This window comes from Schistocerca serialis, chromosome 10 (assembly GCF_023864345.2).
Source record: "Schistocerca serialis cubense isolate TAMUIC-IGC-003099 chromosome 10, iqSchSeri2.2, whole genome shotgun sequence".
Classification (NCBI taxonomy): domain Eukaryota; kingdom Metazoa; phylum Arthropoda; class Insecta; order Orthoptera; family Acrididae; genus Schistocerca; species Schistocerca serialis.
In genome coordinates, this window is record NC_064647.1 from 34,357,760 (window position 1) to 34,376,106 (window position 18,347).

Below are 18,347 nucleotides of genomic sequence, written 5' to 3' on the forward strand. Positions count from 1 at the left end.
CATAGAGGGAAGACAGGATGTTTGAGGTCAGCCTGCTATTTCCGAGCGGTGGGGAGAAAATGCAGAAAGATAAGTTCCCAGTCACTGCAGGTTGATGACTTGGATCAGCACCAAACACTGCCACAGGGCACCTACGAGAGGCGCGGATATTAGGACTCGACAGAATCCTTGCCGCAGGAGACTCGAGGAATGCAGGGGTCTGATTAGCACTATTTACTTGCGTGCAGATTAACTACAACACTGAAGGCTAATTCTAAACGTTAGAAAAGGCAGGGGGCAATTGGTTGCACAACAAAAAAAGGCTCTAAGCACTATGGGACTTAACATCTGAGGTCATCTCCTTCATCAGGGAAATTTCCAGCACCTCCCCCTCCCAGATGTTGAACTTCACTGCAAGATCTACCCTTCCTACCAACTGTAGCCTGGCCTTGCTCCCCCCACCCCCCCACCCCAGCCCCTCTCCCCACCGTTTCCTCTCCCCTCCTTCTGCTAGAGCGGATTTCCCTCCTTTCCCCTGAGTCCCTGCACCCCGTCCTCAGCTGTTTTCCTCTCCTGGCCCTGACCTCCCCAACTCATACCCATTTCTCTCCTCTCCTTTTACCTTCCCCACCGCCACCCACCACCCCCCACCCGCCACCCCAGGTTTTTATTCATTATCAAGTCTGCTGCTGTTTGGTGCCATTATACAGTGGTCATGTAGTGGTTCGCTTTTAATAGTGTGCTTGGCCTGTATGTAGTCTATCATTGTTAATGTGCTTTTTATACTGTAGCTGACTTTTAATTTGTTTTTGCCTCCAGTGCGCTTCAACTTGCCTGCTGTGTTCCTTTAACTTTATGTCGACTTTTTAACTGTCCCCCAGTGCATGTCCCCATCATCTCCATTTACATGGTTTTTGTGCCCCCCTTTTTATCCCCCTTTTAACGCCGCTAAACCAGCTGGGCAGAACAGGTAATTGGATTGTGGAAAGGGACATATAGGTTGTGGTCAGTTTCACCTTCTAATTGTAATTTATTGTAATTTAATAACCTTTATAACCAAAGCTGCACATAGCCAGACCTTTACTGAATGCAACTCTTTGACGGCTGAAGGTCTCCAAACAAGAAATCTTAACAAAAACAAGATAAAAATCTTATTAAGATAGCAATAAAATAATTAAAAAAGCATCACAGCAAAGTAGGTAGAACAAACATAAGCAAAGTGCAATACAAATGGCTGCAGGCCACAATTAAATTTCAAAATTTTAGAATGTATTACCATAGAGTTTTAAAAGCAGAAGGCCAGAATGCTTAAAAGCAAGAAATCTTGAAAATCAACAAGATAAAAATGCAATTAAAGAGGCAAATAAAAAAAAACATATCATGGCTAAGTGGGAAGTTTCAAGGCAAAGCAGATAGAACAAACATATGCAAGGTGTAATACCAATGGCTGAAGGCCACAATTAAGTTTCAAGTCTTAAAATATACTCCCATCATCTTTTAAAGGCAGATGGCCGAATTGTTTAAGCTTGAAGGACAAATTTGAGAATTAATTTTGAAAATTTTTTAAGAATAAGAGAAAAATTAATCATAAGCCTTAAATTTTAAGTAGCTGAAAACAGATAATAAAACACTGGTGGCACTCAGAAGCCCCCAGAGAGGTCGGTCTGCCCTCGTTTACTTAGATGAGAGGTGGTGAGCCCAACTACACTTGATCCGTCGGAACGCAACCAAGGGACAGCCATGGACCGACCGACAAAACGACTTGCTTCCCACCAATCGGTACATGAGAACTCAAACACAAAATGTTACGGACGTAATTATCCTCAATCAAATATGTACAAACACTCGGTGTTGCTCACAGTAAAACCTCCCCAACAGCAAACCACCGAAACGAAACCTAACATAAATGGATGAGGCTTGGGCACTTAAAACCCAACTCAGCTTTGACGTCCTGGGTCGGTGAACAACGACGCTCGTAGCGATCGGCCAGCTCCACACACGCTGCGACACTACGCAGGGACCGGCAGTGGACCCAGCCGACTGCACCGCGCGGAGATAACTTCCCTGGTCCGCAGCAACCGACCGACTCCTGCTTGTCCGTCCGCGACTGCTGCTCCGTCGCGACTGCACCGCTGGTCCATCTCTCACTCACTTCCAGACACACGACGACGGAAATACTGGCTCGGACCCAACCATGCAGGGGAAACACGCCCACTGGCTAAGCGACATCCCTGCACCAGGAGAGGACCGACCCAAGTTCCACAAGATGGTTAGATTAGATTAGTACTTGTTCCATAGATCATGAATACGACACTTTGTAATGATGTGGAACGTGTCAGGTTAATAAAAGGTTTCTATACAAGATATTACATTACACAAAATATTACATGACAATATTTTCAATTTTTTTGTCGGGGTTGGGGAAATTACCCACTTACTGTGGTGTGCGTACTGTAAGACCTTCGGTACGCACACCATTAGATTATTTGACTTGTCGCTCTAACGAAGTAGACGAGTGTCAGCAATGTCTCGTGGTCTTATTGTAGCGTGTTTATCTTCTTCCATTAGGTCAGACGATAGAAATGCCACTTGCACACTTAGAGTAGCAGATTGACAGTGACCAACTTTAAACAGAATTTGATTCATTTTCACACACATTTATTAAAATAATAACAAGCATAAAAATAACTTAACTTGGTTCTGGATGCTATTTATAATTGGCAATCTGAAGTTCCTTTGGTCTTGGTACGTTAATCTTATTCTCACGTATCTCTGATTCTTAGCAAAGTGATTTCTCTTCATAGCTATGTACAGGAATATGGTAATCTTATTAGTCCCAGACTGAAACTTGACTATAGACTGGGACAGACAAATGCAGACTAATGCAGACTGATGCAGACTAAGGCAGACTGACTAATTGGAGGTCTGTGCACTCGTTATAATACGTCGAGCGTTCAGGTATCACTGTGCAAGTGTGATCCGCCAGGAGAAAAGGTTCTGCATTAGCAGCGATTTCATTGGCTGCGTTACATATTTATACGCGGATCGGCGGAAGCAGAATTTGGTCCGTCTCTAAGGCAGTGCCATCTCGTAGCGCGGAGACGGACGAGCGCTGTGCCTGCGCTGTTGTGCTTAGTGGGGCGCGCTCTAGTGGGAAAGTTGTGTACGGGCTGACTATGCGGAATTATGTACACAACACTTACTATATCCACAAATTCATCTAATGAGTAGAATGAGTTTCCATTAAAAAATTTTTTTAATTTCCTTTTAAATGCTATATGGCTATCCATCAGACTTTTGATGGTATTAGATAAGTGAACAAAGACTTTTGTGGCAGCATAATTTACCCCCTTCTGAGCCAAAGTTAGATTTAACCTTGAGTAGTGAAGATCATCCTTTCTCCTAGTGTTGTAGTCATGTACACTGCAATTACTTTTGAATTTGTTCGGATTGTTAATAACAAATTTCATAAGTGAATATATATATTGTGAGGCTAAAGCTCCTTAAATAAGTATCTACAGGATGATCTTGGATGAGCTCCAGCAATTATTCTGATTACTCGCTTTTGTGCAATGAACACTTAGTCCCAGCAGCGCTCAGAGAACCAGTTACACATCGCCCAATGAGACGACCGACCTCTCAGAGCCAGTACGCCGAAAACATTTAAAATAATTGCCAGTGGAACTAACGCCAACTACACACACAACCTGACAAACACTTGCACGAAGACCTGAACGATACAACAGCAACTAATCACGCAGAAAGATACATCGGGAGTCGATCCACACACACACAGCCGATTCGTGAACGATCGGCGAGCCAAAGCGTGTCGTCTGGTAGGACGACCGACCGACGATCCAGCAAGACCGTGGTCCGGCTCAAGCGATGCGTGGCGGCAATGGTCGGGCGAGCCATGTCGACGCAGACCTCACTGCTCCAACCTGACTGCACTGGTGCCGCATTGCAGCTCCTGATTGGCAGGTCCGGAATGCACCGCAGACGCGTTCCAACTGACTGGCAGCCCAAACTCGCACCCCGAACTCTCTTACGACAGACAACGATCGGGAAGTAATAGCAGTCGAGCAAAGATACTACGAGAGGGGATATATTGATACGCGCTGCTAACACCGCTCACGGTCCTTCAAAGCAGCAACTCAGTGACAGTAGCAATGTAAATTAACGTACTGAGGTGGAAGTACGTTAAAAACATGATGGTAGGTACACGAACCACGCACGGTTTACCCCCCCCCCCCCCCTTTAATGTAAGAGTTCGCCTTTCTGTATTTTTTGTAAAGCCTTTTGGCTACAGAGCGGTGGAATGTGCCGTTGCCAGCCCTCCCCTGCCTATGTGTGGCAGGCGAATTAAATTACAATAAAGAAAAAAAAGGTCACGAGAAGGAAGGGAGAACTTTTCTGGAGACTAGAAATCTACTCTTGTAGGAATCAGCATGGGTTTCGAAAAAGACGATCGTGTGAAACCCAGCTCGCGCTACTCGTCCACGAGACTCAGAGGGCCATAGACACGGGTTGCCAGGTAGATGCCGTGTTTCTTGACTTCCGCAAGGCGTTCGATACAGTTCCCCACAGTCGTTTAATGAACAAAGTAAGAGCATATGGACTATCAGACCAATTGTGTTATTGGATTGAGGTGTTCCTAGATAACAGAACGCAGCATGTCATTCTCAATGGAGAGAAGTCTTCCGAAGTAAGAGTCATTTCAGGCGTGCCACAGGGGAGTGTCGTATGACCGTTGCTACTCACAATGTACATAAATGACCATGTGGATGACATCGGAAGTTCACTGAGGCTTTTTGCGGATGATGCTGTGGTATATCGAGAGGTTGTAACAATGGAAAATTGTACTGAAATGCAGGAGAATCTGAAGCGAATTGACGCATGATGCCGGGAATGACAATTGAATCTCAGTGTAGACAAGTGTAATGTGCTGCGAAGACATAGAAAGAACGATCCATTATCATTTAGCTACAATATAGCAGGTCAGCAACTGGAAGCAGTTAATTCCATAAATTATCTGGGAGTACGCATTAGGAGTGATTTAAAATAGAATGATCATATAAAGTTGATTGTCGGTAAAGCAGATGCCAGACTGAGATTCATTGGAAGAGTCCGAAGGAAATGCAATCCGAAAACAAAGGAAGTAGGTTACAGTAAGCTTGTTCGCCCACTGCTTGAATACTGCTCAGCATTGTGGGATCCGTACCAGATAGGGTTGATAGAAGAGATAGAGAAGATCCAACGGAGAGCAGCGCGCTTCGTTACAGGATCATTTAGTAATCGCGAAAGCGTTACGGAGATGATACATAAACTCCAGTGGAAGACTCTGCAGGAGAGACGCTCAGTAGCTCCGTACGAGATTTTGTTGAAGTTTCGAGAACATACATCCACCGAGGAGTCAAGCAGTATATTGCTCCCTCCTACGTATATTTCACGAAGAGACCACGAGGATAAAATCAGAGAGATTAGAGCCCACACAGAGGCATACCGACAATCCTTCTTTCCACGAACAATACGAGACTGGAATAGAAGGGATAACCGATAGAGGTACTCAAGGTACCCTCCGCCACACGCCGTGGCTTGCGGAGTATAGATGTAGATGTGTATGTAGAGGATGGAGTCCTGGCCACCTTCAACCACTGACACTGCCAGATCCAGATTAATGCACTGGCACAGTGAAGATATGGGGTAAAGGGCAGAAACAAACAAGCAGAAGAAAATTTGACTGTTAGAAAACAGTGTTTTCTGATCGGAAGGTCGTTGGTCCGGTATGGACACATGACTGTTAGTAAGGCTGTTTAGTCTGACTAATCTGAATAATGAAGTACGAAATGAACATTAAGTTTCGTACCACGAACACTGTGGGTTAGACATGCGTGGTTGTAGTGTCGTTTGCACTGGATGAGCGTACATCTGTTCGCATATCTCATTTAGCTAGAGAAACTAAACTGGAGGTCTAGATCTTCAACTGACTAACGGTGAACACAATGCGCTCTTGGGACTCATCCCAGCCAGTCAGCTTTTCTTGACTGAGTTACACTGATTGTCACCATAGAATATCGGAATTTACTGAGGAAAGTCAGCAATGAGCTGGAACGTACGGCGCCTCTGCACATTTAATGTGTCTGTTTACTGCATGATAATAAATTAAAGAAATGGTGTCACATCTATTGCCTTCTACGTTTTGTTCGCTTACCACGTCCCTCCACCTCAGGTTGAACGTGAATGTTATGTATGACACACATAATAAACAAGATAATGATAACTTATACCCGTGAAAACTGGTGAGCAAACCAGAATGCGAAATGGTGACAGTACAAAAAACACTGAGGGTTAAATCTTCTCACGAAAGAATCTTTACACAACGGATATGTCGCCAATTTCAGTCACACCAAGTATGACAGATCATGCCTAGACTTATCAGCATAGCACGTCATCGTGACTCAGTTGATGTTAACCTTAGCCAACTGTAATCTAAAAAAAGCTGTTTGTGATACAGATAACTTCCTCTTTCTTCATCGTCCGCTCATGGTCATACAGCAGATTCTCGTTCCCGGTTTAAATTCGAAATGATCTTGTTAATCTTATCGGCTCTTTGCTGTTTCTTATCTACATAAACTATTTAGGAAGCAATCTGAGCAGGCGTCTTATGTTGTATGCACACGATGCTGTCGTTTATCGACTAGTGAATTCATTAGAAGATCAAAACAAGTTGCAAAAGATTTAAAAAAGATATTTCTGTGGTGCAAAAATTGGCAATTGACGCTAAATAATGAAAAGTGTGAGTTCATTCAAATTACTGCTAAAAGGAATCCTTTAAATTTCGGCTACACGATAAATCAGTCAAATCTAAAATTCCTAAATTCAACTAAATACCTAGGAATTACTATTACGAACAACTTAAAATGGAAAGAACACATAGAAAATGTTCTGGGGAAGGCTAACCAAAGACTGCTTTTTATTGGCCGGATACTTAGAAAATGTCACAGATCTACTAAGGAGAATGCCTACGCTACGCTTGTCCGTCCTCTTTTAGAATACTGCTGCGTGGTGTGGGATCCTTATCAGATAGGATTGACGGAGTACATTGACAGAAGTTCAAAGAATGGTAGCATGTTTTGTATTATTGCTGGATAGGGGGAGAGTGTCTCTGAAATGATACAAGATTTGGGGTGGACATCATTAAAACAACGGCGTCTTTCGTTGAGAAAAAATTTTCTCACGAAATTTCAATCACCAACTTTCTCCTTCGAATGCGAAAATATTTTGTTGACGCCTACCTACATAAGGAGAAACGATCATCATAATGAAATAAGGGAAATCACAGCTCGCACGGAAAGTGTTCGTTTTTTCCGCGCACTGTACGAGGCTCGAATAATAGAGAATTATAGTGAAACTGGCTCGATGAACCCTCTGCCAGGAACTTAAATATGATTTGCAGGGTATTCATGTACATGTACATGTCGACTTCGTTGCCGGATGATGGGGCCGTAAACCGTACATGCTTGAAATTTTGGAAGATTTCGACTGTCAGGCTTCACAAAATTCCTTTCTCTTGTTGCATAAAAGTTTTAAATACGTTTCGATAGTTAATAAGTAAACCATTTTCGGAAAAAAGTACGCGAAGTTACAAGTAATTTTAGCTAACACTCATGTAATATACGTGAGGAGTGCCGACCTTTTGAAATTTAATAATTTTTAAATTACGTAAAAATACTAGTATTTTGTCAGGACATTGACCGAAAATGCTTTTTTTATGTTATATTCAGTCACAGCAACAACAGTACAAATCATATTTCTAACAAAGGAAAACAGTCTGTTATGAACTCACTTTCCACTTGGATGCGTCCTGATGATACTACAGTAAAACATAATCATTAAATCCGAGTCTAAAACCACTCAATAGGTCTAAAATAACAAATTCTAGGTGTAAACACACCGAATCGAACGAGTGGCCTTACCGAAACCTAACCACCTCTCAGTACGGTTGGAAAATCGGCGACAGACCCTATCAGTAACAAAAGTCTAAGAAGCTTACAGAATAGTAACTTCAGATAAAGGACTGAAAATGACATCACTTCCGAGGGTAACCTACCGCGCTGATCGTTATAAACGGTACAGAATGGGGGCCAAAAGGAGGTATAATGCCGTACTAGTAAGCTGTTTGGAAATTCCAACATCGTCTCAGACCTCCTTTTGTCCGAAGTATTGCAGCAACTCAACTAGTCGTTGGAAGACCCCTTGCAGAAATATTCAACCATGCTGCCTCTATAGCCGTTCATAATTGCGAAAGTGTAGCCGGTACTGAATTTTGTGAGTGAACTGATTCTTCATAATGTTCCATAAATGTTCTTTGTCATTCATGTCGGGCGATCTGGGCGACCAAATCATTCGCTGGAACTGTCCAGAATCTTCTTCAAACCAATAGCAAAACATTGTAATCCGGTGACATGGCGCACTGTCATCCATAAAAATTCCATTGTTGAATGGTTGAAATGGTCTCGAGGCAGCTGAACATAACCATTTCGAGTCAATGATCGGTTGTGTTGGACCAGAGGACCCAGTCCATTGCATGAAAACACAGCCCACACATCATGGAATCACCAACAGTTTGCATAATGCCTTGTTGACAACTTGGACTCGCGACTTCGTAAGTGTGCGCTACACTCGAACCCTGCCAACAGCTCTTACCAACTGAAATTGGGCCTCATCTGACCAGGCTACGAAATTTCCTAGATGGGTCCAGCCGATAAGGTCATCAGCTCAGGAGTAGCAGAGCAGGAGATGTCAATAGCAAACGCCCTTGCATTGATTGTCCGCTTCCATAGCCCTTTAGCTAAAATTCGCCACGCTGTCCTAATGCAAATGTTCCTCGTACGTTCCACATTGATTTACACACTGTTGCTTGTCTGTCAGCAGTGACAATTCTACGTATGTGCCGCTACTCTCAGTCGTTAAGTGAAGGCCGTCGGTCACTGCATTGTCTGTGATGAGAGGTAATGCCTGCAATGTGGTATTCTCAGCATACTCTTGACAGTGTGGATCTCGGAGTATCGAATTCCCTAATGATTTCCGGAATGGAATGTCCCATGCCTCTAGCTCCACCATCCTGTGTTGAAAGTCTGTTAATTCCGGTCGTGCGGCCGTAATCTCGTCGGAAAGCTTCTCACATGAATTACTTGAGTACAAATGGTAGGTCAGCCAATCTATTGCCATTTTACACCTTGAGTATGCGATACTACTGCCACTTGTATATGTGCGTATCGTTACCCCATGGCTTTTACCCCAGTGCATAAGCAGTTAGTATAAAGTTACTTAAAAGACGTACTGAGAACATTCAATTTGAAACGTCCCCTTAGAAAACTTCATGAATGACTGCTGTCAAACCTCTTACATTATTTGCTTTTCAAACAGCTGAGCAAAACTGAACGCACTCAGACATTACTCTCTTTACTTTTTCTGATCAACACTAAACTGACACACAATATTTTTAGCGCAACGCAATCTCACTTTTAATAATCCCTACAAAAGAATGGCGCTGACTAACAATAACCTATACCTTTCATGAATCACTTACCTCACAAAAATCTTCGTTACTCAAACTACTGCAATACAGCGAGCGCCAATACTGCCAGCTAAATAAAAGATTCTAACTACTGAAGGCACTAACTACTGATAGGCGTAGTTAGCAAACGAAAGATTTTTATAAAGAACAAACAATGTATTTACCTTAATAGTGTTCAAAAGTCATAATATATATATCAGTTCATGACATCCAGTCTTAAAAATTTACTGTGTCTGATTGACACATATCCAGATCATCCGCTCTCAAAACTCCGCCATCTCTCTCCCCACATCCACCACTGCTGGCGGATCACCTCCAACTGCGCAACGCTATGCGCTGTTAACATGCAGCTGCTTAACATTACAATAGCCAACAACAATGCAAACCAGCCACAGACTGCACACAGCACAGCCAGTGATTTTCATACAGAGCGCTACGTGGAGCTACCAATATAAAAACCTAAACAGCCTACTTACATAGCCCCCATGCTCCCCACAAAAAATTTTACAAATTGTTTTGGGCAGTGGCCAATACAGATTTGAAAAAAATTTTCATAATTACAATGACAAAGATATCCAATGCACACACTTATTGATACACTGTTAGTCAAAAGCTAAAATTTTCTCACAGTCCATATAGACAGTCCTGATCACTCATCACAATATTAATTACAATTTTATGCACAAAGTCTGAGAAGTAAAAGAAAATGCACACGGAAGTAGTGGATTTCCATGCATTCTTGAAGAAGTAATGTTGTCCTTCCAACGGAAAGACAGTGCTGACTCTTGACATGCAGACAGGTAATGGGCTACAACAGAGCAAACCCACCGCAGAGTCAGTCGAAGAATATTGGTAGGTAAGTCATCACAGAGCAGACCCACTGTAGCCCTGGTAGAGATTATAGTATTGGCGGGTCATCAAAGGTGCATATCCACTTCAGTTCTTGTAGAGACAGCCGGCAGCCATCTGTTGCGACTGCGCAGGTGCACAATCACCATCGAAGAATCTTGCGGAGAATATAGCAAATCCACAAACCACCACTTGTGCACTCACAAAGTTTTTGGAATTGTCCTTAGAACCAGCAATGCTGTTAACCAGTCCCTTGCTGAATTATTAACACACGTGCAAGCACTAACAGTCCCAACTTCTCACATACTGTGCATATATTATGACCAACAGAAACGTATGCACTGAAATGAAACTTAATTTGAAGAACTGGTGTTTATACAGTTATAGCTTTACAGCATAAGAATATAATTACAAAGGTAAAAAATACATCATTAAAGAACACAACAATATAGATAACATTTGTAGTAATATGGGCTTTACAAAAGAATAGAAATAAACATATACATCAGTGTTACAGGAATTATGACATAAGTAAATACATAAAATAATGAGAATAGTTTTTGAAACATTAATTTCACACATGAGAATTGAAACAGAACAGAATTAATAATGTCTAAACATCTTTATAAAATAAATAACATAGCATTAGAAAAATTCTACAACATAACTCTTATCAGATAAATACATAAAGACAGGAAAAACAAAAATACACTAGGGTACACAAACAAATAGTGGAATAACACAAAAGGACAGGACAGGGTTTGTTTTCAGTGTGACATTTGGTTCCGCAGTCCAATCCAAAACTTCATTTCATAGATGTTTCCTCTTATTTCACTTTTTTTATACCTTGTCAATGCATTACTTCCAATTTGTCACAACTCATTCTCTTATATAGCCTATCCCCTCTTAAGCTAACTTAAATCTACTGAGCTCAGATGCTAAACTAAGGGATGAGGCAATTAACACAGACAGCAATGACAAAAAATGCAAATTGGCAAAGCAAGCAGCAGTACATCTAAATTAGCAAAGCAAATGCAACACTACAACTAATATGAGCCAATGTGCAGCAACAAGAAATATAAATCAGTAGTAAAACTGGCTTAATACAATGTAAAATTCAGTAGAACTATGCCTGGCAAACAACAGCAGCAAATGCTACAACTTATACCTAAACATGACAAAGCTCAAGTAGAAAAAATATTACAGTAAAGATGGCCATATCTAATACCTATGTCCCATCTTAACACTAGAGTGATGCATCACCTTGACTTACTCTATGAAACAAGTTACCTAGTCATTGACAAAAATTATGTATGCAATTCCTCTGAAGGGAAATGTCTTTTTGTGCTCCCTCGTTTTTTTTTTTTTTTTTTTTTGGAAGTAGATCATAAAATTATTATTTACTGGATCTGTAGGCATAAAATATCTATATTAGTACATCTATTAAATTTTATTTTAACCAATGCTGCAGTGTGACTAGAAACTAGATATTAAACGAAATGAGCAAATATATATAGCCTATACAAAGCAAGGCATGAAACGTCATTCACTAGACAAATGGCATCTCCAAAGGCAGTAAAAAAATCTCTCAACTAGAAAGACAGTATATGTCTAAATGTTTATCATCATTTCATTAAACATTTTAGTAAATATCATAAATTAAGAGCTCCACAGTGTAATCATATGTTTTCAGGTTTGAGCGTGTCGTATTTGCGATGCTTTCTACAAAGAAATGTCAATAGGAAGGGTTATGGCCTCTTTTTTTCCCCACCTAATAGCTTTTTTTTTCAGGCGATTGACACAGCTGGACGTCCACAAAGCATTATGTCAAGGTTACTTAGCTCTCTTACAGAAATATTTACGACAGCAGTTTGCGCTACAGTGATAGTCTCATAAAAAATTTCACAGGTCGAGAATTTGTGTTACATATGTGTAGAAACAAAATGCTATAAATATAACAATGTCCAACAAATTTTCGGTGGCATTGTGATGCATTCACGCATGTACACGCATTTCATAATTCTTAAAGTACGATTCTTGGTTTCCAACATCCTTTTCCACAAATCAGAGTCCCTAACCACTACTCATTATTCATATACATATAAACACGTAATCACATTCCTCATATACGGTAGCATCATCTTATTGATCATAAACATACCTCAGCAGCATAATACACATCGTCATCATAATAATAACATCATAACAGACCAATCACATCAATTGTTGCAGCTTCTTTCAATAATTTCAAGACTTTCAATAAAGTCATCTACCTCAAACGTACTTCAAAAATCATGCTTCCTTACCAAATACGACATTCATAGCTCTCATAGTATCACAATGGTTCCGAAAAAATATGAACAGGTCACACAGTGCAGACAAAATACAATTTCATAAGTGTGAAATTATCCAACTGTGTAATTGCGTAAATATATGTCACTGACATAGTAAAAAAAATGTTTGTTTCTATGTTAAATAATCAGATAGCTGTGTAATTCTGTGTTAGAGGAATATGGTACCGATGTGTAAAGTTGTATAAGCAAATACCATATTAGCTAGGGCTCCTTGTGCTTGCCAAACACATGGTACACAAAGTAAGCGTGTACCCCCCTGAGGATTAATGTAATTATACACTCAGGTGTTACAGATTACAGCAATGGAATGAAATGTATCACGGAAAACCTTTGTATCATTGTAATTCAAAAATCTTTAAATGTAAATGTTTTAAGTACAATACTCAAAAACGTGTACTGTAGTGCTAAACTGTGTCTTGTTGTAAGACAATCTCTGTCATTACTTAAGGGTAAAAAATGTGCGAAGTGTCGTAATTGTCATCGTCCGTAAGCAAAGTTCTGTAGAAGTCAATGTACTTACCTCGTAATAAACAAAGTGAATTGCTATGCGTATAGATACCGTAGTTGTTACGTTTATTGCCGGGATGAAGTAAGTACTGTACTGTAATGTAGTGTTGTGCTACAGAAAAGTCTGTCTCATTGTAGCTATACCACAAAAGTTACTACTAAAACATGTTTTCCTTCCCAGAAGAATTCAGAAAAACTGTGCAGATATAAAACAGATACACGGCAAAAGCAGCAATGTAAATTGTGTCACACATTAGGAGCGTCGTGATATAGTCGTGTAACTGTCAAATAAACTAACCACTGTGTCATCTGGTATCTCTGAGGAAGCACTTTAAATCCATAATATATTTTCAAGTAAACCAAAATGTTGCAGTAAAATCTCATTAGCAGTATTGGTATATGGTCTAAGTATGTAAGCCTTATAGTCATTACGTAATCGTGCAACTAACAAGCAAGAATGTACACACACATTAACACTGTGTCGTCTGTTCACTATAACAATGCATTTGTAATTACTGTCTAAATATGTTCCCTAGGTTCTAGACTGGATAGTTAATTTTAAAACATAGTTGCATGTCAACAGTTTCTAAGTGTGACAAAGAGTACTAGTAACACTGAAGTGAAAAGTTTTGTTGTGGTCCTGTTTTCGCGTTCCGTGATTGTCAGTGTCAATTTCCAATTCTTGTAACAGACCCTGAAAAGCTACTAGCTGTCGTCTTTTTACCTACTTGATCATCTGCTGCCTTCAGTACTTCATCCCTCAGAGCTACCCATTCTTCTTCTACTGTATTTCTTTCCCCCATTCCTGACAATTGTTCCCTTATGCTCTCCCTGAAACTCTGTACAACCTTTGTTTTAGTCAGTTTATCCAGGTCCCATCTCCTTAAATTCCGACCTTTTTGCAGTTTCTTCAGTTTTAATCTACAGTCCACATCTGTCCCTGGACATGTCTTACAATTTAAAACCTGGTTCCTAAATCTCTGTCTTACCACTATATAATCTATCTGAAACCTGTCAGTATCTCCAGGGTTCTTCCATGTATACAACCTTCTTTGATGATTCTTGAATCAAGTGTTAGCTATGATTAAGTTATGCTCTGTGCAAAATTTTACCAGACGGCTTCCTCTTTCATTTCTTACCCCCAATCCATATTCACCTCCCTTTTCCTACTATCGAATTCCAGTCAGCCATGACTATTAAATTTTCATCTCCCTTCACTACCTGAATAATTTCTTTTATATCCTCATACATTTCACCAATAAGAGGCAACTTTATGTAAATAACGTAGTCCACAGAAAGTATAATAATGTGGACTGTATCCAGGTTTTTATGAAGCTATATTGCTATAATATCTATGCAATATAATTTCATTTCAAAAGGAAGCGGTGTAAGTGGTGGTTGCGTGTGTGTGGCATTCTGAGTAACGGAGGACGCACTGTAGCTATAACCAGACAGACGAAAATACGTTCTTCCAATTATGATTTATTATGCTACTGGGGAAGGATGTTGGAATTCGGTGTCAAAGTTTTGCCAATGAGGTTATGAGTATATTATGGTTCACTTGCATGGTGAGAGTAGATAATTTTTCTCTTGCATGATCCATGAGTAAAGCTTGTATGTGAGTAAGCAATTATTACTTAATTATTCAAAGGTAGATTAGGGGTATCATGACGTCCCATGTCATTCCCAAAATGGTGTAAATTAACGCAGTACTGTCAGTATATGCGGATAATCAGATTCTACTCTGGAAATTTTAGTATTCTCCAAACAGCTGCTCATTGAATTTGAGCAAGGAAGTAACAAGGTTTTTCGTGGAATTATTATTACAGACTAAGTTTAGCTTTTAATAAGGTAAGTCAACTATATTACAATGTTTTTCAGTGCAATTGCACAAAGCATAGCCCCAAATGTCGCTATAGAATATATTTAGCACTTACTAGTATTTGGGGCCTAAGAGTGAAAATATAGCTTTAAAATAGTCTTTGGAACCTCGTAAATAGCATCCAACATACCCCACAAATACTTTGAAATTATACTTTTCAGAATGTGGTACAGGCCTAAATACTGGAAATGTGTAATCGTCAGGTGTAAAATATCGAAGTGTCACTTCTAGTTTTACTTGATCCAGAACTGCATCTTCTATGTATCAGATTTTTTGTATTGTTTTTAATGCAGCTCGAATACAATTCCCACCAAGTGCTCGAAATTAGCTTTAGTTGTCCGAAAGTGTTTCACAGTGAGTCGTCGGCTTTACATACTCGAGATGTTGCGTGGTGGCCTTGTACAGCAACATTAAAAACGCAGTGTTTTGCCGAACTTATTTGAAGCCGCACAGACATACGTCAATTAACCTTCAGTTCACCTGTCATTCAGCATACGTGAGAAACATAAAAGTTTATAACAAGATACTCTGAACACTTAAAACACCTAAAAGTGGAAACACATACACCACGTTTGCAAACCACTTCATGTAACAGAATCACCAATCTACTGGCAGAAAAACCTCATTAAGCAGTAATAATAATTTGTGCACAGGTAATGCCCTCCTACCACAACTCAAAAAAGGTTCACTGCGATGATTTAAAACATAAGATGCGCCAAACTTCTCACTTGAACAAGGTATTTTTTTAGGTTATAGTTTTCACTTAAAATTTTCGGTTCCAATTAACCGCCAGCTCCAGTCTTTAGGTTCCGAACTCTGCACAGATTATGAAACTTTTTTATCCTCAAAGAGCATCTTTGACTAAACTTACCAGTTTCTCACAGTCCGCGTTCCGTGCTGTGTCGGTAGATACGATCGAAGGAAACAAACTGATTTGAATTTCACCTACTGTCGTCCAAAATGTGTACGTTCAGGCGGTGATATCGGCAACATTTGACCACGCACGAAGTGGCTTGCTGATCTGAAAAGATCGACCGACTTCGGCCGATGTTAGTCGGTGCCACTGCTACCGCAGCCTTAGCTCAGCAGTTCCAAACCGTTCTCGCGCTGGCGGATGACTTGCGAGAGCAGTTATTATCTCTCCCCTCAGCGACGCTATCTGTCAATTACGTGACTCGCTGGACGAGACCGGTCCGCTGTCGTTTATAGCGCGCACTCGGCCCTGGCAGGAGACGGAGCGGCAAACATGGCGGGCGCAGAGCAGGCGCGCATCCCGCAGGGCGAGCTGCTCGGCCGCCGCCGGCGCACTGTGGGTTTCGGACCGCTCCGCTTCAAGGCGAGTGCCGGGCTAGAGATGTACCGATGTATTAGTTCAATTCTTTTATCTTGGCGGCTCGCCCATGCCCGCCCAGACGCAGGAGATTGCTGCGTTGCCAGTTGCAAACGACGCGCGCGCCAAGAGAAGCAGCACCATAGTATAGTATATTTCGCCAACTTATGTTTAGGGTGTGGGCGGGGGGCGGGGGGGGGGGGGGGGGGGGGGGGAGCGCGCAGTTTATGAAGTAAAGCCACCAAGGCCGCATTAACCGTTTCGCTGATACAGAGACGTGGTCTCCGCATTCCGCGCTGTGCGCCATTTTGTCATCACTGCACTGCTCGCCTGTGCAGGCACATGGTGTTTCGACTGCTTTAACACACATATCATTCGATTTCACAAAAACTATTTGTCCCAAAAATTTGATTTTTACGCGTCTTCTAGACTGATACCTTCCCCCCATAAATGACTTAATTTTGTTTCGATGTTCAAGACAGTTATTGTGCAGCATTAAATGTAGTAAAGCATTGCACGAAATTTTGAAGAGTTTGCAGAGGTAAAAGTCCATAGCGTATACTTTCCGTATGGTCGATTTTAGTTTCCACAATGTTGAGAATGAAATGTGGACAAGATACCTAAATTTCATATAAAATTTACTGTATAACAATATCTCATTTAATGTAAGTACCAGGTAGGTGTCGTACGTAATATTGAGAAATATTCCGTCTTTCACGACTGCAATAAAACTTTTATTTATACCAGAGTCATTTCGCTTCTTTCTAAAACGTTCTGATTAAAAGAAAGTTGGCGAAGTACACAGAACTGGTGGACGTAATAAAACACAGAAACTAAAATTTATTATAGATGAGGCACAGTGCGCAAACAATTTGTGTTTGTCACAACAGAAAGCAAATACTTGCCAAAACATAGATCAGTCGACGTAAACATTGAATATGATGTTGCCAAAACAGCGAAGCAAAAAATTTCGTCAATTAATCAAGTAGCTCGGCAACGTACGAGCCGAAATTCTGCTCTAAATAATACTTTTAATACTGCCGAAAAAGAATATATCTCAATATGAATAGTAAAACACCGACTGCGGAAGAGAAGAGCTATACAAAAAAACAGATAACATGAATATTGTATGTGTGCCTTTTCATTGTTTTTAATTGCTGCGAAAAAAAAATATTTGAGGACAAAATTAGAAAAACCTAAAACTTATTATGATTATAATGAAGAATCAAAGCACTTGAAATTTCAAAAAATTACATTCAAACGAATAAAATTCATGAAGTAAGACACATCGATATTGTTTTAAAGAAAGAAAATATTCAGCACTGCACAAGGTTTGAACTCACAACCTTTCACTTCGCAGCCCAACAACTCTACCAATACACTAACCTAGCTCCTCCTTCAACAGTCCTCCTGGAGGACACTAAACTATGGCGCACAATATCGACGAACACTGTTGGTATGACTATGAATTATTCACGTTTCGTCGAAGTACAATAGGAAACAAACAATTACCAGTGTTCTTTATTCCGAAAAAGCGGTTCGTGAGAATGATACAAACACCTTTCCTTGCTATCGCCTGAATTAGGAGGCTTATTGCTTGCTTGGTTTAATTATTTAATAGAATATGAAGGAATTGGTATGAAGAATGCTTTTCCCAAACTTTCTATAAAAGAAAGTCTGCTATCAAGACATTGCTTTTCTTCAATTACTTTATTTATGACTGAACGTTTCTAAAACTGAAGACTCTCGTCCGGCTTTGCACTGCAGTCGAGCTCTGACAACGTCGATCTCTGTTCATTTGCTGTGTTTTGTGACGTCAGATGCGCAGAACGAAACTAAACTCGGCCGCCGTCGTAAATGACGCGC

At 40.6% G+C, this 18,347-nt stretch overlaps 1 protein-coding gene across 1 annotated transcript in view; it reads right to left on the reverse strand.

Moving 5' to 3' along the window:
* LOC126424769 (esterase FE4-like) overlaps positions 1-16,377 on the reverse strand; it is a 298,792-nt gene extending 282,415 nt beyond the window's left edge. The window contains exon 1 of the mRNA XM_050087521.1: positions 16,023-16,377. The gene's annotated coding sequence lies outside the window, so the exon portion shown is untranslated. The remainder of the gene's footprint in view (positions 1-16,022) is intronic.
* Positions 16,378-18,347: the final 1,970 nt, after the last annotated feature.